At 40.1% G+C, this 21294-nt stretch overlaps 1 protein-coding gene across 3 annotated transcripts in view; it reads left to right on the forward strand.

Moving 5' to 3' along the window:
* The window catches only part of LOC128689061 (max-interacting protein 1-like), a 1113127-nt gene that overhangs the window by 439854 nt on the left and 651979 nt on the right, over positions 1-21294 (forward strand). The window lies entirely within an intron of this gene.

Genomic DNA, 21294 nt, shown 5'->3' on the forward strand with positions numbered 1-21294 from the left:
TTTACGATAACGTGAATGAAAAAAATGTATCATTAAACGTATAAGAGAAAATTTTAGAAAGGACTTAATTTTAAATGAGTTCTTGCTAATTGACCAGTTTTGCCTATTCGGCACCACACACACACACACACACACATACACACATTCAATATAATGAGGAGAACTCAATCAGAGGATTAATAGGCAGGACTACAAGGGATCTTGACAGGCTGCAGGTCTGGTCCAGAAACTGGCTCCTGGAGTTCAACCCCACCATGAAGATGTGGGAAGGACAAAGAAGACTGCAGACAGAGTACAGTCTAGGGGGCCAAAGACTACAAATCTCACTCAAGGAAAAGGATCTTGAGGTGAATATAATACCGAGCACATCCCCTGAGGCGCACATCAGCCAAATAACTGCTGCAGCATATGGGCGCCTAGCAAAACTATGAATAGCATTCCGACATCTTAATGAGAAATCGTTCAGGACCCCGTACACCGTGTACGTCAGGTTCATATTGGAGTATGCAGCACCAGTTTGGAACTCACACCTGGCCAAGCACGTCAGGAAACTAGAGAAAGTGCAAAAGTTTGCAACGAGACTAGTTCCGGAGCTAAAGGGCATGTCCTGGCCTACGAGGACAGGTTAAAGGAAATCGACTAGACGACACTGGAGGACAGGAGAGATTGGAGGATATGATAACGACATATAACATACTGAGAGGAATCGACAAAGTGGGTCATCATTGGAAGTTGAAGACTCAGATGAATCTCAGGGATGTTAGGAATTTCTTCAGTCATAGAGTTGTCAGGAAGTGGAATAGTCTGGAAAGTGATGTAGTGGAGGTAGATCCATACATAGCTTTAATAAGAAGTATGATACAGCTCATGGAGCAGGGAGAGTGACCTAGTAGAGACCCGTGAAGAGGCGGGTCCAGAAGCTGTGATTCGACCCTTGCAACCACAATTAGGTAAGCACACACACACACACACACACACACACACACACACACACACACACACACACACACATACACATACTACAGGCCTAGTGTCTAATCGACATGTGCCTAGAACAAAATGGTAACACACACACACACACACACAGGATGTTCCAGAGGTGGGACACAGCTACAAGGGATCACACTTGAAAGTTGAAGACTCATATGAGTCACAGGAATGTTAGGAAGTGTTCCTTCAGTCAGGATGTGGAATAGTCTGGAGAGTGATGTAGTCGAGGCAGGATCCATACATAGCTTTAAGAAGAGGTACGAAAAAACTCATGGAACAGGGAGAGTGGACCTAGTAGCGACCAACGAAGAGGCGGGGCCAGGAGCTGTGAATCGACCCCTGCAACTACAATTAGGTGAGCACACACACACCCCTATCTACGTACCTACCTACCTACCTACCAACAACTACCACCCTCACTGGATGGAACGAGAATGATCGAACAAAACATTGCTCAGTACTACTTTGGCTGGAAATAAGTCACAAATAACCCTCCCCACTTCCGGTCCATCCTGGGCCATTATCAATTTACAATTAATAATGGTCAAGGACAAAACACAGATAAGGGTTTTATGTCGATAGTGTTGGTTATTGTCGATGTGAGGAGTACTGAGAGCAGTTTCCTGACTACTACCTGGAGGTGTTCTCTATGCAATACCATATACTTTACCAACAATTTAATTTTTTAATAAACACATCGGACGTTTCCCACCAAGGCAGAGTGGCTGGAAAAAGAAAAACTTTCATCATTCATTCCATCACTGTCTTGCCAGAGGTGTACTTACACTACAGTTATAAAAAACTCCATCATAACACATATTACTGAACAAACTCGTATTGAAACTTTATATAGTCATAACTGGCTAAGAGATAATAAAGTTCTAGCAGAGCGATTATTAAAAAAATTGCTTAAAAAACAGAGCTTACTGGAAATTAAAATGCTGTTAGAGTAGGTCTTCACAATGAATAATAAACTAATGAAGAGATAATCTCGTGTTCTGTGTTTTCTGATCAAAGCCTCATTGAGATGCAAATAAGCGGAAATTCTTGTGTTGAATACATCGTGAGTCGATGTTTGCTAAAATTAACTTTTAACAGTCAGAGGAATGACTGGGGCAAAATCAAGGACTGACTGTGACAAAATCCATGAACTATCAAACTTTCTCTGGGATATCATCCCGAGCATGTCAAAACCCAAAACAATACATGGAAAAATTGAATGCGGAAGCATACAAGGTCCGTATAAAATATGTCCCGCTGGGAGTGTCTGAAAAGATCAAGCATAAAAATAGAACTTTGAAGATTTTCAGAAATTGTCGCACCAAAAACAGTAGGATGAAGCTCAGCAGAGGAATTACCGAAATAAAGCAGACATATCATACCAGACACAAAAGACAGCAGCAAAAAGGAATTCATAACATTTACAAAAAATCTAATATTTTTTCACGTATGAGAAATCTAAAGCAAAAAAAAAAAAAAAACTTCGAAATGACGCTCTGCTGAGATGAGGTGATAAACCATAGACAACAAAGAAGTCCACGAAATTCTGAAAGGACAGAATATAAATATAAATTAGCTAGAAAATATCCAACGTAGAATGAACAAATTAATACATAGTATTAGAAATCTTCCGTACGAAGAACGATTGAAGACTCTTAAACTACATTCACTTGTAAGACGAAGAATGAGGGGAGACATGATCGAAGTGTTTAAGTGGGCAAATTACCAGAGTCAATTATAGCTGAGATTATAAGAAGCCATCTCGATAAGCATAGCTTGATTAATGATACTCAGCATGGATTCACGAGAGGCCGTTCTTGTCTAACTAATTTATTAACTTTCTTCAGTAAAGCTTTTGAGGCTGTTGATCACGATAAAGAATTTGATATTATTTACTTAGATTTTAGTAAGACTTTTGATAGAGTTCCGCACCAAAGACTGTTAAAGAAAGTGGCAGTTCATGGCATTGGGGGAAAAGTGCTCTCGTGGATCGAGTCATGGCTCACAGACAGGAAGCAGAGAGTGTGCATAAATGGGGCTAAATCCGAGTGGGGATCTGTAACAAGTGGTGTTCCACAGGGATCAGTCTTGGGCCCGTTGTTGTTTATAATATATATCAGTGATCTTGATGAGGGAATTACTAGTGAAATGAGCAAATTCGCCGATGACACAAAGATAGGTAGGATAATTGATTCAAACGTAGATATCAGGGAACTTCAGGAGGATTTAGACAAACTCAATACCTGGTCAGCAAAGTGGCAGATGCAGTTCAATGTAGATAAATGCAAGGTTCTGAAGCTCGGGAGTGTCCATAACCCTAGCACTTATAAGTTAAATAATGTAGAACTTAGCCATACAGATTGCGAAAAGGACTTGGTTATGGTGAGCAGTAACCTTAAAACCAAGACAGCAGTGCCTAAGCGTACGTAATAGGGCAAATAGATTATTGGGATTTATATCAAGAAGTGTAAGCAACAGAAGTCCAGAGGTCATACTGCAGCTTTTTTACACCATTAGTAAGGCCTCATCTAGATTATGCAGCTCAGTTCTGGTTTCCATATTACAGAATGGACATAAATTCGTTAGAAAACATTCAGCGTAGGATGACTAAATTAATACATACCATTTGAAATCTTCCTTATGAAGAAAGATTGAAGACTCTTAAATTACATTCACTTGTTAGACGAAGAATGAAGGGAGACATGATCGAAGTGTGTAAGTGGAAGATAGGTATTAATAAAGGGGATATTAATAGTCTTGATCTCTCTCCAAGAGAGAACCCGCAGTAATGGATTTAAATTAGACAAGTTTAGATTTAGAAAGGACATAAGAAAGTATTGGTTTGGAAATAGGGTAGTTGATGAGTGGAACAGTCTACCTAGTTGGGTTATTGAGGCTAGGACTTTAGGTAGCTTCAAATTTAGGTTGGATAAATATATGAGTGGGACGGATTGGATTTGAGTGGAACTTGCAAATGAGTGGATAGAGTTATCAGACCTTATTTCTTGGGGAGCATTGAAAATTGGGTTGGGTAAATGTTTTGTTAGTGGGATGGATTGTAAAGGACCTGCCTAGTATGGGCCAACAGGTCTGCTGCAGTGATCCTCCTTTCTTATGTTCTTAACAAAGGGGATATAAATAAGGTCTTGATAAATTGATAAATTAGACACATGTGCAACTCTTGGGTATCTTTATTGAGGAAACGTTTCGCCATACAGTGGCTTCATCAGTCCATACAAAGGAGAATCGCGAAGAACAGGAGGAGAATGAGGTAATCAGCCCCTCAACCTTGAGTCGATGTGGTCATTCCATCAATCTTGAATAGAATACAGCATATGTGCGGAGAAGCAGCTTATATACCGTAGGCAGGAGAGGTGCAGCAGACGTAGGAGGTGTCACATTTGTTCAATGTGGGAGTAGGTCGTGCCCAAGGGTTAGGCAAGCGAAGAATTCCCAAGTACTAAGATCCCAAGAAGTTGCAGTGTCTGACAGGATTGTAGATGAATGGTTCTCTGAACCATTCATGTATAAAGTCATAATTCTTCCCAACAGCCAGGTCGCACTAAACGTTTCTGAAGTACTTTCACAAGCTAACACCAGAGTCACCATCGCTTCCAGTACTTCAATAAAGGATCTAACCAAGACAAAGTCAAAACGCCACGAACCAGTCAACCCAGGGGCTTACATTATACCCTGTGGAGGCTGCGACAAGATTTATGTAGGTGAAACAGCAAGAAACCTCGACACCCGCCTCATTGAACACATTTATGCATGTAGGAACAACAACTTGAACAACGCCTGCGTACAGCACCGAAATTCCACCAATCATCTTATGAAATTCAGGGATGCCCATTAGTGATCAAAGAAGCTAATTTCTGCAGACGCAAGTGCCTTGAATCATCACTAATCGCTGTTTCTAATACGATTAAACAAAACAAAGGCAGCTTCACCATCTCTGAAGTCTTAGCAAGAATCCTCCTGAAAACAGTAAACCCTGCCATCACATAGTCTCTCCTACTACACAAGCACATTATAGAGAATGAACATTGAAACAGACCTTCTCTATCCAGCCTCCTATATAAATATTTGTCTAACCTAATTTTATGTTAACCAAGTAATAGCTTTTATATCCTTTTACTCACGTGCAAGTTAATTGTTCTACCATATTGTATTACTACTACTACAACTTATATCACTACTACTACTGCTACTACTACCACTAGTATTGCACGTCACTCTGAGCCTATATATACCCTCTGTGTCCATGTACTGTTTGTAACGGCTTGACAAAGCTCCTGGAGAGCGAAACGTTGCCACAATAAAAATGTCACATTAGTTGCACTTGTATTCTTTTACTTTACATATTGTCGGTAATTCTACCAACTTTATTACAAGAAGGAGAATCTTATATATGAGACATCAATACAAATCCAACTGATACGAAAATGGTATAGACAACATGCCCATGCACTCAACCATGCAACACTAGCAAGTTCATTCAGCATACTTTGAAGATTAGATTAGATTCAGGTAAAACCCTGAAGTATAGAAAACTCCACTTCACAGAGCAAGCAGTAAAATGATGGTAACAAAAAATTACGGACCAATACCTGTAACAATACACAAAGAATCTCTGAATAACCTGTCGGATTTGAGCATACTGTTTCCTCTGAATAGGTAGATGTTTCTGGACTTCTGCTCCAACTATCATTTGACTAAAATTTAATATTTAATATTCGCTGCCAGGTTTGGTTCATCAAGACATAGAACACCTTTCAAGGTTGAGGGACTCATTACCTCAAACTACTACTTCACATTTCTGTGATGAATGGTTTGAAAAACCGACAAGTTGAAGATTGAGACACTTACGCAGCATATGGGTATCTTTATTCAGGAAACGTTTCGCCACACAGTGGCTTCATCAGTCCAATACAAAGAGGAAGGCGTAAGGAGAGGAGGAGTATGAGGTAATCAATCTACAAGATTGATGGACTGAACACATCGACTCCAGGCTGAGGGACTGATTACCTCATACTACTCCTCTCCTTACGCCTTCCTCTTTGTATTGGACTGATGAAGCCACTGTGCGGCGAAACCTTTCCTGAACAAAGATTCCCATATGCTGCATAAGTGTCTCAATCTTCTACTTCACATTTCCCTCATCTCCAGCAGGTTTGTCAAGTCTCCAACTGTCTCCAATATTACTCTTCATGAAAATTAGACACATGTGCAACATCTGGGTATCTTTAATGTAGACGTTTCGCTATCCAGTGGCTTTATCAATACAAATTCTAGTACATAATTTGAAGACAGTAGAACTATATACAAAAGATGTAATCAGTCCCTCAGCCTTGGAGTTGGTGTGAAGAGCACCGTAGTCGTGAAGAATCTGGAGCACAGAGAAGAAAGCTGGCTCTTATATACTGGCGTCAGGTGAAAAGGGTACGGGTAGCAGACGATAAAAAATCCCAAAGTGTTACCCATGTCTTATCCATCTACCTAATATTTTTTATACGTTCCCAGAGGTTTGAAAACATATGAGGCCCGCCTGCTAGTGAAGAGTTTGTATGCCCAAGTAGAGGGTAGGATGTGGCTCAAGTGGTGCCGTGGGCAGTGACGGATGTGAGCGCTTATTGGCATCCATTCATGAGGGGCGTCAAAGGCAGAACATAGCTGGGCATTGCCTCAGTTGACACCGGAATGAAAAGGCCTTCGTCCAAGGAGGTGGAGGAAGGTGCAGAGTTATCTTAGTTCCCTGGCATAGCTTATATGATAATAATGAGATTGTTACTTTCTCTCCTCATAATCTCGGGCTCAGAATAACTGTTATCATTGTTGTGGTTGTATTCATGCGGTTATCACTGTATCAAGCACTGATGCCGCCACCGTTTCCTCCACCACCACCACCACCACCACCACTATTACCACTATTACTGTGGCACTGCTACCAGTAGCAGCAGCATCAACAACAAAATCTAACATTTTCGGTAAAAGAACACAGAACTAATGTGACATTTTATTGTTACATCTGTGTCCTTTTACCTAACATTTTGTCGGTAATTCTACCATTATTGCTAACACCCACCATCCAACAACAACACACAAACAATAACATGCCGCCCATCTCCAGTCATAAACACACACACACACACACACACACACACACACACACACACACACACACACACACAACAGGAAGGGCACTGCAGTGGATTAGAGAATATGTAAGTTAAGACACATATGCAACATTTGGATATCTTTATTGTAGACGTTTCGCCATCCAGTGGCTTTATCAATACAGATTCTAGGACATAATTAAAAGACAGTAGAACTGTATACAAAAGATGAGGTAATCAGTCCCTCAGGCTTGGAGTTGGTGTTTACAGCATCGTGGTGGTGGAGAATCTGGAGCTCCAGATTCTCCATACACACAAGTGAGGAGGATGTGAAGAAGCTGCTCAGTGATCTTGATACCTCAAAGGCAATGGGACCTGACATCTCCCCGTGGGTCCTTAGAGAGGGAGCAGAAATGCTGTGTGTGCCATTAACCACAATCTTCAACACATCCCTTGAAACTGGGCAACTACCCGAGGTATGGAAGACTGCAAATGTAGTTCCCATTTTTAAAAAAGGAGACAGAAAAGAGGCACTAAACTGTAGACCAGTCTCATTGACGTGTATAGTATGCAAAGTCATGGAGAAGATTATCAGGATGAGAGTGAAGGAGCACATGGAACGGAACAAGATTGTAAACGACAACCAGCACGGATTCATGGAAGGCAAATCCTGTGTCACAAACCTAATGTAGTTTTATGACAAAGTTACAGAAGACACCAGAGAGAGGGGTGGGTTGATTGCATTTTCTTTGACACAGTTCCTCACAAGAGATTAGTACAAAAACTAGAGGATCAGGCGCGTATAATGGGAAGGGGACTTCAAAGGATCAGAGAATACCTGACAGTGAGGCAACAACGAGTCATGGTACATGATGAGGTATCACAGTGGGCACCTGTGACGAGCGGGGTCCCACAGGGGTCGGTCCTAGGACCAGTGCTATTTTTGGTATATGTGAATGACATGATGGAAGGGATAGACTCAGAGGTGTCCCTGTTCGCAGATGATGTGAAGTTAATGAGGAGAATTAAATCAGATTAGGATCAGGCAGGACTTCAAAGAGACCTGGACAGGCTGGACACGTGGTCCAGCAACTGGCTTCTCGAATTCAACCCTGCCAAATGCAAAGTCATGAAGATCGGAGAAGGGCAAAGAAGACCGCAGACAGGGTATAGGCTAGGTGGCCAAAGGCTGCAAACCTCGCTCAAGGAGAAAGATCTTGGGATGAGTATAACACCGAGCACGTCTCCGGAAGCACATATCAACCAGATAACTGCTGCAGCATATGGGCGCCTGGCAAACCTGAGATTAGCGTTCCGATACTTAAGCAAGGAATCTTTCAAGACACTGTACACAGTGTACGTCAGGCCCATACTGGAGTATGCAGCACTAGTTTGGACCTGCACCGGGTCAAGCACGTTTAGAAATTAGAGAAAGTGCAAAGGTTTGCGACAAGGTTAGTTCCAGAGCTAAGGGGAATGTCCTATGAAGAAAGGTTAAGGGAAATCGGTCTGACGACACTGGAGGGTTAGAGGAGACATGATAACGACATACAAAATACTGCGTGGAATAGACGAGGTGGGCAGAGACACGATGTTCCCGAGAGGGGACACTGAAACAAGGGGTCATTTTTGGAAGTTGAAGACTCAGATGAGTCACAGGGATGTTAGGAAGTATTTTTTCAGTCATAGAGTTGTCAGGAAGTGGAACAGTCTGGCGATGTAGTGGAGGCAGGAACCATACATAGCTCAAAGACGAGGTATGATAAAGCTCATGGAGCAGGAAGAGAGAGGACCTAATAGCGTTCAGTGAAGAAGCGGGACTAGGAGCCGAGTCTCGACCCCTGCAATCACAATTAGGTGAGTACTCTCACTCGCCACCTTAATCCTTAACAGTACCAACCCTGCCTTTCCTGTGCTACCACACGACATAACTCTACTAGCAAGCTTGTATCAGGCACATCATGGTTGTAGTAGCGATGGTTGCAAGGTGATTACAGTAGTGGCGAGTAGTTGTGGTTATGGTGGTTGCGTGGGACTCAGGGTGATTATGGTAGGAATTGTTACTGATGGTATACAAACCATCAGCAACAGCAGAGGAATTCAACCAACAGACAGGGAAGACAGATACCTACCGTAAAAAATTTGGTGTGTCCTACACCAAATATTATCCTCATTGGAGATTTCCACCTCCCAAGTGGAAAATGGAAGATGATAGGCATGAGCATTGTACCAGAAATAGTAATGGGTGATTCTCCAGGTCAGTAAACAAACACCACTGAACTCTTTAAGACTGCGAAAACTTTGCATTGAACCAAAAGGTAAGAGAACTTACAAGAGGTGAAAATACGCTGGATCTGAATTTCACAAACATGGAAGGACTGACTAATCACAGAAATAACCACTTTGAGTATAATAAATTTCGACGACAACCTCAGTGAAACGCAAACGAACATAAATTTGTGTGGATAACCTAAGAGGTTGTTCTGTAGATTTAATTTCAACAATGCAAGAATTGACCTGGACGAAATAATTTATGAGTTGTTAAACACTCCATGGGAAACCATCTTGAGCACTCCTAACTCAGAACACTATATGGAAAATCTAAAACACTCTGAAAGGAGATCAGTTATAGAAAGAGAACGTAGAGCACCTTTACAGAAAGAAAAGGTTGCTTAGCTGCTCAAAAAACACAAAAATCACAAGAAAAATTTAAACCGAGGAATTGAAGATATAGAGCATAAACTGCAGCACTCATACAACAAAAAATAAAAACTAACAAACAGCCATTAAGCAGATTTGTACACAGATGACTTGAATGTCATGGATTGGATTTTTTCCTATATTCTGTAGCTTGGTAATGCCTAGTAATTTTATATTTTCTAGTTTTTGGTGGTTAGCCTATCATAAGTGATAGTGTCCGGGATGTGAGAGTACTGTGGGAGAGGCTGGCCGAGGGTAACATGATAGACGAGGTGGGAGACACTTGCACCACTGCCCACCTGTATTATGTACGAACTTCAAAAGGTCGGCAGAAGAGCGGATTCGATCTGGAACTCCTCAACTTTGTTATCTAAACCTTTTTCAGTCTGGCATTGAGAAATCCTTGACATGCCCAGTGACCTGGCTGACCTGCCTTGTGAATGTGCTGGTCTGCAATCTTATCTGCCTGACTTGTCTTGCGACCCCACTAACCTACTTCATGGTTGACTCTCTCCCTCTCAAAAGTTCACAAAGGAGTTTTTAGCAGCGAGCAACACACACTACCATGGCCAAACCATACCCTGTATGTGCTGGACAATTGTGGTTTGCATATTAGAGAGTAATTGGAGAGAGAGTGAGAGAGAGAGAGAGAGAGAGAGAGAGAGAGAGGTAGCGTGCAGAGGAGCGACTTAATACATCATTAGGAATTCAGATATAAGCATAAAACTTCAACTTCAGGTCAATTCTTGCATTGTTGAAATTAAATCTACAGAACAACCCCTCCCGTTGACTATCTCTTAGGTTATCCACACAAATTTATGTTCGTTTGCGTTTCACTGAGGTTGTCGTCGTTGTTTCGAGAGTTTTCCTGCTGCCCCAGCCCCGCAGATCTAATTTATGATGGTATGAAGCTTTAGGTAAGTAGGTGTAATACACATGATGGCTAAAACTTCTGCCTTTGTTCATATAACATGCTGGCTTTGTGAGCTATACTTCTTCAAGAAATTATATATATATATATATATATATATATATATATATATATATATATATATATATATATATATATATATATATATATATATATATATATATATATATATATATTTATATATATATATATAAATTTTATTATTATCACACTGGCCGATTCCCACCAAGGCAGGGTGGCCCGAAAAAGAAAAACTTTCACCATCATTCACTCCATCACTGTCTTGCCAGAAGGGTGCTTTACACTACAGTTTTTAAACTGCAACATTAACACCCCTCCTTCAGAGTGCAGGCACTGTACTTCCCATCTCCAGGACTCAAGTCCGGCCTGCCGGTTTCCCTGAACCCCTTCATAAATGTTACTTTGCTCACACTCCAACAGCACGTCAAGTATTAAAAACCATTTGTCTCCATTCACTCCTATCAAACACGCTCACGCATGCCTGCTGGAAGTCCAAGCCCCTCGCACACAAAACCTCCTTTACCCCCTCCCTTCAACCTTTCCTAGGCCGACCCCTACCCCGCCTTCCTTCCACTACAGACTGATACACTCTTGAAGTTATTCTGTTTCGCTCCATTCTCTCCACATGTCCGAACCACCTCAACAACCCTTCCTCAGCCCTCTGGACAACAGTTTTGGTAATCCCGCACCTCCTCCTAACTTCCAAACTACGAATTCTCTGCATTATATTCACACCACACATTGCTCTCAGACATGACATCTCCACTGCCTCCAGCCTTCTCCTCGCTGCAACATTCATCACCCATGCTTCACACCCATATAAGAGCGTTGGTAAAACTATACTCTCATACATTCCCCTCTTTGCCTCCAAGGACAAAGTTCTTTGTCTCCACAGACTCCTAAGTGCACCACTCACCCTTTTCCCTTCATCAATTCTATGATTCACCTCATCTTTCATAGACCCATCCGCTGACACGTCCACTCCCAAATATCTGAATACATTCACCTCCTCCATACTCTCTCCCTCCAATCTGATATCCAATCTTTCATCACCTAATCTTTTTGTTATCCTCATAACCTTACTCTTTCCTGTATTCACTTTCAATTTTCTTCTTTTGCACACCCTACCAAATTCATCCACCAATCTCTGCAACTTCTCTTCAGAATCTCCCAAGAGCACAGTGTCATCAGCAAAGAGCAACTGTGACAACTCCCACTTTATGTGTGATATTTTATCTTTTAACTCCACGCCTCTTGCCAAGACCCTCGCATTTACTTCTCTACAACCCCATCTATAAATATATTAAACAACCACGGTGACATCACACATCCTTGTCTAAGGCCTACTTTTACTGGGAAATAATTTCCCTCTTTCCTACATACTCTAACTTGAGCCTCACTATCCTCGTAAAAACTCTTCACTGCTTTCAGTAACCTACCTCCTACACCATACACCTGCAACATCTGCCACATTGCCCCCCTATCCACCCTGCCATACGCCTTTTCCAAATCCATAAATGCCACAAAGACCTCTTTAGCCTTATCTAAATACTGTTCACTTATATGTTTCACTGTAAACACCTGGTCCACACACCCCTACCTTTCCTAAAGCCTCCTTGTTCATCTGCTATTCTATTCTCCGTCTAACTCGTAATTCTTTCAATAATAACTCTACCATACACTTTGCCAGGTATACTCAACAGACTTATCCCCCTATAATTTTTGCACTCTCTTTTATCCCCTTTGCCTTTATACAAAGGAACTATGCATGCTCTCTGCCAATCCCTAGGTACCTTACCCTCTTCCATACATTTATTAAATAATTGCACCAACCACTCCAAAACTATATCCCCACCTGCTTTTAACATTTCTATCTTTATCCCATCAATCCCGGCTGCCTTACCCCCTTTCATTTTACCTACTGCCTCACGAACTTCCCCCACACTCACAACTGGCTCTTCCTCACTCCTACAAGATGTTGTTCCTCCTTGCCCTATTCACAGCTTCCCTATCTTCGTCAACATTTAACAATTCCTCAAAATATTCCCTCCATCTTCCCAATACCTCTAACTCTCCATTTAATAACTCTCCTCTCCTATTTTTAACTGACAAATCCATTTGTTCTCTAGGCTTTCTTAACTTGTTAATCTCACTCCAAAACTTTTTCTTATTTTCAACAAAATTTGTTGATAACATCTCACCCACTCTCTCATTTGCTCTCTTTTTACATTGCTTCACCACTCTCTTAACCTCTCTCTTTTTCTCCATATACTCTTCCCTCCTTGCATCACTTCTACTTTGTAAAAACTTCTCATATGCTAACTTTTTCTCCCTTACTACTCTCTTCACATCATCATTCCACCAATCGCTCCTCTTCCCTCCCACACCCACTTTCCTGTAACCACAAACTTCTGCTGAACACTCTAACACTACATTTTTAAACCTACCCCATACCTCTTCGACCCCATTGCCTATGCTCTCATTAGCCCATCTATCCTCCAATAGCTGTTTATATCTTACCCTAACTGCCTCCTCTTTTAGTTCATAAACCTTCACCTCTCTCCTCCCTGATGCTTCTATTCTCCTTGTATCCCATCTACCTTTTACTCTCAGTGTAGCTACAACTAGAAGGTGATCTGATATATCTGTGGCCCCTCTATAAACATGTACATCCTGAAGTCTACTCAACAGTCTTTTATCTACCAATACATAATCCAACAAACTACTGTCATTTCGCCCTACATCATATCTTGTATACTTATTTATCCTCTTTTTCTTAAAATATGTATTACCTATAATTAAACCCCTTTCTATACAAAGTTCAATCAAAGGGCTCCCATTATCCTTTACACCTGGCACCCCAAACTTACCTACCACACCCTCTCTAAAAGTTTCTCCTACTTTAGCATTCAGGTCCCCTACCACAATTACTCTCTCACTTGGTTCAAAGGCTCCTATACATTCACTTAACATCTCCCAAATTCTCTCTCTCTCCTCTGCATTCCTCTCTTCTCCAGGTGCATACACGCTTATTATGACCCACTTCTCGCATCCAACCTTTACTTTAATCCACATAATTCTTGAATTTACACATTCATATTCTCTTTTCTCCTTCCATAACTGATCATTCAACATTACTGCTATCCCTTCCTTTGCTCTCTCTCAGATACTCCAGATTTAATCCCATTTATTTCCCCCCACCGAAACTCCCCTACCCCCTTCAGCTTTGTTTCGCTTAGGGCCAGGGCATCCAACTTCTTTTCATTCATAACATCAGCAATCATCTGTTTCTTGTCATCCGCACTACATCCACTCACATTTAAGCATCCCAGTTTTATAAAGTTTTTCTTCTTCTCTTTTTTAGTAAATGTCTACAGGAGAAGGGGTTACTAGCCCATTGCTCCCGGCATTTTAGTCGCCTCATACGACACGCATGGCTTACGGAGGAAAGATTCTTTTCCACTTCCCCATGGACAATAGAAGAAATAAAGAGGAACAAGAGCTATTTAGAAAAAGGAGAAAAACCTAGATGTATGTATATATATATGCATGTGCGTGTCTGTGAAGTGTGACCAAAGTGTAAGTAGGAGTAGCAAAATATCCCTGTTATCTAGCGTGTTTATGAGACAGAAAAAGAAACCAGCAATCCTACCATCATGCAAAACAGTTACAGGTTTCTGTTTCACAGTCATCTGGCAGGACGGTATTACTTCCCTGGGTGGTTGCTGTCTACCAACCTACTACCTATATATATATTATATATGTATATATATATATATATATATATATATATATATATATATATATATATATATATATATTATATAAAACCACCTCTATAACTGGACTGGAGACCCTCATCCTCAAAGAAGACAATAAACGTACCTCAGGGAAAACTCAAGGTTCTCCTCGGAGCTGTTTGAATATTTACTTCTACCACCCCCTATATTTTATATTCTATGGGAAATTTTTTTAATAGAATACATTTACAGAAAACACAAACATGAATACAATGGTACAATATATTAAACATTATGAATTTCCTCCAGCTCCTCCGAAGCCAGACGTGAGCCAAGCATGCAGCAAGCATTTCCCCTCTGGATGGCCACGCTGAAGCGCTGGAACATGAAAGTGGTTGCCCTTGGGTCCCTGGTGGTGTCGATGAGTGTGGAACCCAATTCTTTAAGGAAACGTGTAGCATGTTTTCCCCATGATCCCAAGGTCTCTGATCCCACTGGGACAAATTGATACTGTTGGCTTACGTCTCTGTACTTGCTGATCTTGCTGATATATATATATATATATATATATATATATATATATATATATATATATACACACACACACACACACACACACACACACACACACATATATATATATATAAATATATATATATATATATATATATATATATATATATATATATATATATATATATATATATATATATATATATATACATAAAGAATAAACTTTCTTCAGGGAAAACTCAAGGTTCTCCCTGAAGCTGTTTGAGAATTTTCTCCTAAAACCCCCTATATTTAATATATATTTTATTTAAAGACAAAATACATTGACAAAACATTCACAAAAATACAATAGAAAGTCAAACAACATAGATAACTCAGAGCTACATCTCGAATACTTCGTCCAGCTCCCCGGCGGTGGGCCGCATGCCCAGAATGCTGCAGGCATTTCCTCTCTGGATCGCAACACTGAGTCTCTGAAAGAGGAAACTGGTCGCTCTGTGATCCTTGGTTTCTACGATGAGCTTTTCACCCAGCTCTTTGAGGATATATATATATATATATATATATATATATATATATATATATATGTCGTGCCTAATAGGTAAAACTGGTCAGTAAGCAAGAACTCATTTTAAATTTTCTCATACATTTATATTAATGTAAAAAATTATATTATTTATAATGTAAAAATTAATAATTTTGTACCAAAAGAACCTTAGAAAACTTACCTAGCCTTATTATAAAAAGCCCTTATTATAACTTAGCGTAATCCAACTAAATATATTTTAAATAAGTTTACAATTTAATAATAAACAAACCTTCCAGTCCAGGACTTCGGGCTGATAATTTTTACAATGATCTCATTAGAGTAGTGCAAGGGACTCAGTAGGCCGGAGTAGGCCTTTGTTAATCTGGTTATACCCACCCATGCTAGCCTACCACCTACCTGTCCTACAACCCACCCTCAGCCACCCACCTTCCTACCCTCCCACCCACCGTGTGACGTAAAAAGAATTATCGCAAAATTCACCCCAAGACTGGTAGTAGTACAAATAGTGTTGATACTAGTTAGGTTCAAGTTGTTTCCTTATGTTTAGTTTTCATGAAGTTTAGTAGAACATGATGTTAGTTTTCGTTCCAAGTGTAACCATCGTATAGAAGAAGGTGGTACCACAATTCACATGTATCCAGAATTGCTAAATAAAAAAAAATCGTTATCCAGCTGGACTTACGAATCTTGTAATTTATGTCTTGATTACGTCTCTCCAGTTGTGTGTGTAGTAGTAACAGTTGTGTGTGTAGTAGTAATAGTTGCATGTGTAGTAACAGTTGTATGTGTAGTAGTAATAGTTGTATGTGTAGTAGTAACAGTTGTGTGTGTAGTAGTAACAGTTGTATGTGTAGTAGTAACAGTTGTGTGTAGTAGTAACAGTTGTGTGTGTAGTAACAACAGTTGTATGTGTAGTAGTAACAGTTGTATGTGTAGTAGTAACAGTTGTATGTGTAGTAGTAACAGTTGGGTGTGTAGTAGTAACAGCTGTACGTGTAGTAGTAACAGTTGTATGTGTAGTGGTACCAGTTGTATGTGCAGTAGTAACAGTTGTATGTGTAGTAGTAACAGTTGTATGTGTAGTAGTAACAGTTGTGTGTAGTAGTAATAGTTGTATGTGTAGTAGTAATAGTTGTATGTGTAGTTGTAACAGTTGTGTGTGTAGTAGTAACAGTTGTGTGTGAAGTAGTAACAGTTGTATGTGTAGTAGTAACAGTTTTGTGTGTAGTAGCAGTTGTGTGCACAGTAGTAGCAGTTGTATGTGTAGTAGTGCCAGTTGTATGTGTAGTAGTAACAGTTGTATGTGTAGTAGTGCCAGTTGTATGTGTAGTAGTGCCAGTTGTATGTGTAGTAGTAACAGTTGTGTGTGTAGTAGTAACAGTTGTGTGTGTAGTAGTAACAGTTGTATGTGTAGTAGTAGTAGTAGTTGTATGTGTAGTAGTAGTAACAGTTGTGTGTGTAGTAGTAACAGTTGTGTGTGTAGTAGTAACAGTTGTATGTGTAGTAGTAGTAGTAGTTGTATGTGCAGTAGTAACAGTTGTATGTGTAGTAGTAGTAGTAGTTGTATGTGTAGTAGTAACAGTTGTGTGTGTACTAGTAACAGTTGTATATGCAGTAGTGACAGTTGTATGTGTAGTAGTAACAGTTGTATGTGTAGTAGTAGTTGTGTGTGTAGTAACAACAGTTGTATGTGTAGTAGTAACAGTTGTATGTGCAGTAGTAGTAGTTGTATGTGTAGTAGTAACAGTTGTATGTGTAGTAGTAACAGTTGTGTGTGTAGTAGTAACAGTTGTATGTGTAGTAGTAACAGTTGTATGTGTAGTAGTAACAGTTGTATGTGCAGTAGTAGTAGTTGTATGTGTAGTAGTAACAGTTGTGTGTGTAGTAGTAACAGTTGTGTGTGTAGTAGTAACAGTTGTATGTGTAGTAGTAACAGTTGTATGTGTAATAGTTGAATGTGTAGTAGTAGTAGTTGTATGTGTAGTAGTTAGAGTTGTATGTGTAATAGTAGCAGTTGTATGTGTAGTAGTAGTAGTTGTATGTGTAATAGTAGTAGTTGTATGTGTATTAGTAACAGTTGTTCGTGTAGTAGTAACAGTTGTATGTGTAGTACTAACAGTTGTATGTGTAGTAGTAACAATTGTATGTGTAGTAGTAACAGATGTATGTGTAGTAGTAACAGTTGTATGTGTAGTAGTAACAGTTGTATGTGTAGTAGTAACAGTTGTATGTGTAGTAGTAGTAGTTGTATGTGTAGTAGTAGTAGTTGTATGTGTAGTAGTAGTAACAGTTGTATGTGTAGTACTAACAGTTGTATGTGTATTAGTAACAGTTGTTCGTGTAGTAGTAACAGTTGTATGTGTAGTACTAACAGTTGTATGTGTAGTAGTAACAATTGTATGTGTAGTAGTAACAGATGTATGTGTAGTAGTAACAGTTGTATGTGTAGTAGTAATAGTTGCATGTGTTGTAGTAACAGTTGTATTTGTAGTAGTAACTTGTATGTGTAGTAACAGTGGTATGTGTAGTAATAACAGTTGTATATGTAGCTGTAACAGTTGTATGTGTAGTAGTAGTAGTTGTATGTGTAGTAGTAACAGTTGTACGTGTAGTAGCAACAGTTGTATGTGTAGTAACTACAGTTGTATGTGCAGTAGTAACAGTTGTATGTGTAGTAACAGTTGTATGTGTAGTAGTAACAGTTGTATGTGTAGTAGTAACAGTTGTATGTGTAGTAGTAACAGTTGTATGTGTAGTAGTAACAGTTGTATGTTTAGTAGCAACAGTTGTATGTGTAGTAGTAACAGTTGTATGTGTAGTAGTAACAATTGTGTGTGTAGTAGTATCATGTGTATGTGTAGTAGTAACAGTTGTATGTGTAGTAACCACAGTTGTATGTGTAGTAACAGTTGTATGTGTAGTAGTAACAGTTGTATGTGTAGTAACAGTTGTATGTGTAGTAGTAACAGTTGTATGTGTAGTAACCACAGTTGTATGTGTAGTAACAGTTGTATGTGTAGTAGTAACAGTTGTATGTGTAGTAGTAACAGTTGTATGTGTAGTAGTAACAGTTGTATGTGTAGTAGTAACAGTTGTATGTGTAGTAACCACAGTTGTATGTGTAGTAACAGTTGTATGTGTAGTAACAGTTGTATGTGTAGTAGTAACAGTTGTATGTGTAGTAGTAACAGTTGTATGTGTAGTAGTAACAGTTGTATGTGTAGTAACCACAGTTGTATGTGTAGTAACAGTTGTATGTGTAGTAGTAACAGTTGTATGTGTAGTAGTACCAGTTGTTTTTTAGTAGTAACAGTTGTATGTGTAGTAGTACCAGTTGTGTGTGTAGTAGTAACAGTTGTGTGTAGTAGTAACAGTTGTGTGTGTAGTAACCACAGTTGTATGTGTAGTAGTAACAGTTGTATGTGTAGTAACAGTTGTATGTGTAGTAGTACCAGTTGTATGTGTAGTAGTAACAGTTTTGTGTGTAGTAATACCAGTTGTGTGTGTAGTAATACCAGTTGTGTGTGTAGTAGTAACAGTTGTGTGTGTAGTCATAACAGTTGTGTGTGTAGTGGTACCCTTAGTATGTGTAGTATTAACACAGTTGTAAATTTTCTCAGCAGGTAACCTCGGTGTACACTGAAAACTTTTCAGTTACGGGTCTTTCTGTTTAGTATTATCCTCCTTTACTTTGCGTCTTCTCTCCCCCCCTCCCTCTTCTCTCTCTTCTTTCTCCTCACCGTCTTCTCGTCTTCTTGTCTTCAGTGTCTCTTTCCCTCACTGACTTTTTTTTTTCACAAAGAGAGCTATGAGGCTCAAGATGAGGGATTCTACTAGTAATTAACAGTTCTCTCTCTCTCTCTCTCTCTGTTATTAAAAAAATAGCGTAGCAAACATTTTTTCAGGTCGAGGTTTGAAATAATAATTTTGCTCATCTTGAAGGATACCCACCTGTTTTGACCCTGTGTTAACGTGGTTATACCCACCCATGAAGACCCACCACCACCCACTTGCTCTACAACCCACCCTTGCTACCCACTTTCCTGCCCTGCCGCCTGCCGTGTGACGTAACAAGAATTATTGCAATATTCACCCCACGACTGCGTGTCCGTCTGACGTTAACAAAAAAAGGAAGAAAAATTTCGGCATCAGATGCTAATGTGAACAACCAGAGGCTGGTTGATGAGGTGGTGTGAACACTTGAGGCTGGTTGATGAGGTGGTGTGAACACTAGAGGTTGGTTGATGAGGTGGTGTGAACACTAGAGGCTGGTTGGTGAGGTAGTGTGAACACTAGAGGCTGGTTGATGAGGTGGTGTGAACACCAGAGGCTGGTTGGTGAGGTGGTGTGAACACCAGAGGCTGGTTGGTGAGGTAGTGTGAACACTAGAGGTTGGTTGGTGAGGTAGTGTGAACACTAGAGGCTGGTTGGTGAGGTAGTGTGAACACTAAAGGTTGGTTGATGAGGTAGTGTGAACACTAGAGATTGGTTGGTGGGGTAGTGTGAACACTAGAGGCTGGTTGATGAGGTAGTGTGAACACTAGAGGCTGGTTGATGAGGTGGTCTGAACACTAGAGGCTGGTTGATGAGGTAGTGTGAACACTAGAGGCTGGTTGATGAGGTGATGTGAACACTAGAGGCTGGTTGATGAGGTAGTGTGAACACTAGAGGCTGGTTGATGAGGTAGTGTGAACACTAGAGGCTGGTTGGTGAGGTAGTGTGAACACTAGAGGCTTGTTGGTGAGGTAGTGCGAACACTAGAGGCTGGTTGATGAGGTAGTGTGAACACTAGAGGCTATTTGGTGAGGTAGTGTAGACACTAGAGGCTTGTTGGTGAGGTAGTGTGAACATTAGAGGCTTGTTGGTGAGGTAGTGTGAACACTGGAGGCTGGTTGGTGTGGTAGCCTGAACACTAGAGGCTTGTTGGTGAGGTAGTGTGAACACTGGAGGCTGGTTGGTGAGGTAGGGTGAACACTAGAGGCTGGTTGATGAGGTAGTATGAACACTAGAGGCTTGTTGGTGAGGTAGTGTGAACACTAGAGGCTTGTTGGTGTGGTAGCGTGAACACTAGAGGCTTGTTGGTGAGGTAGTGTGAACAATCGTTGCCCCAAACCGCTGAGGACCGAATTTTGGAAAAGAAAATACCCAAATGCCCCCTGATGTTGCTTGGCAAACTAATCAGAACTATTTCAAGTGGGAAAAAGAATTCTCAGTCAAGATTTGCTTTTATGACATTCATCTCGTCAATATTAGTTTTATTAAACAAAATACTAAGTGAAATGCTAAGAGTCTCTTCATCTGATTACAGTTGACGTGGAAGCTGCCAGTGTTGCTGCAGAGTATGGAGAACATGTCAGGTTGAAACACCTTCTTCATGTCTATATATGATTGAAAAAATCCAAACTTTCATTGCCATCGATGCCAAAAAAAAAAAAGGATACTCTCAGCGAATTTTCATAAAATATAATTTTTGTTCTTGTTTCTAATATCAGTCGTCAAAAGTTTTTTTTCTCAAAAAAAAAAAAAATTTTTTTGAATGGGTATTATTGCCAGACGGAACGTGATCTTCCACTAATCTTTATCAGATTTCCAACAAGTTTCACCCAAAAAGCTTCGAAAACCTAGTCTCTTTTTATGTTCTCGGAAATGTTTTACTAATGAAATTAAAATTTCTTCGATCTTCAGTGAAAAGAGAAAGATGGTAGTGATAACAGCAGTTTTCACTAGTTGTTG

The sequence above is a fragment of the Cherax quadricarinatus genome, chromosome 21 (genome assembly GCF_038502225.1).
Source record: "Cherax quadricarinatus isolate ZL_2023a chromosome 21, ASM3850222v1, whole genome shotgun sequence".
NCBI classification, from domain to species: Eukaryota; Metazoa; Arthropoda; class Malacostraca; order Decapoda; family Parastacidae; genus Cherax; species Cherax quadricarinatus.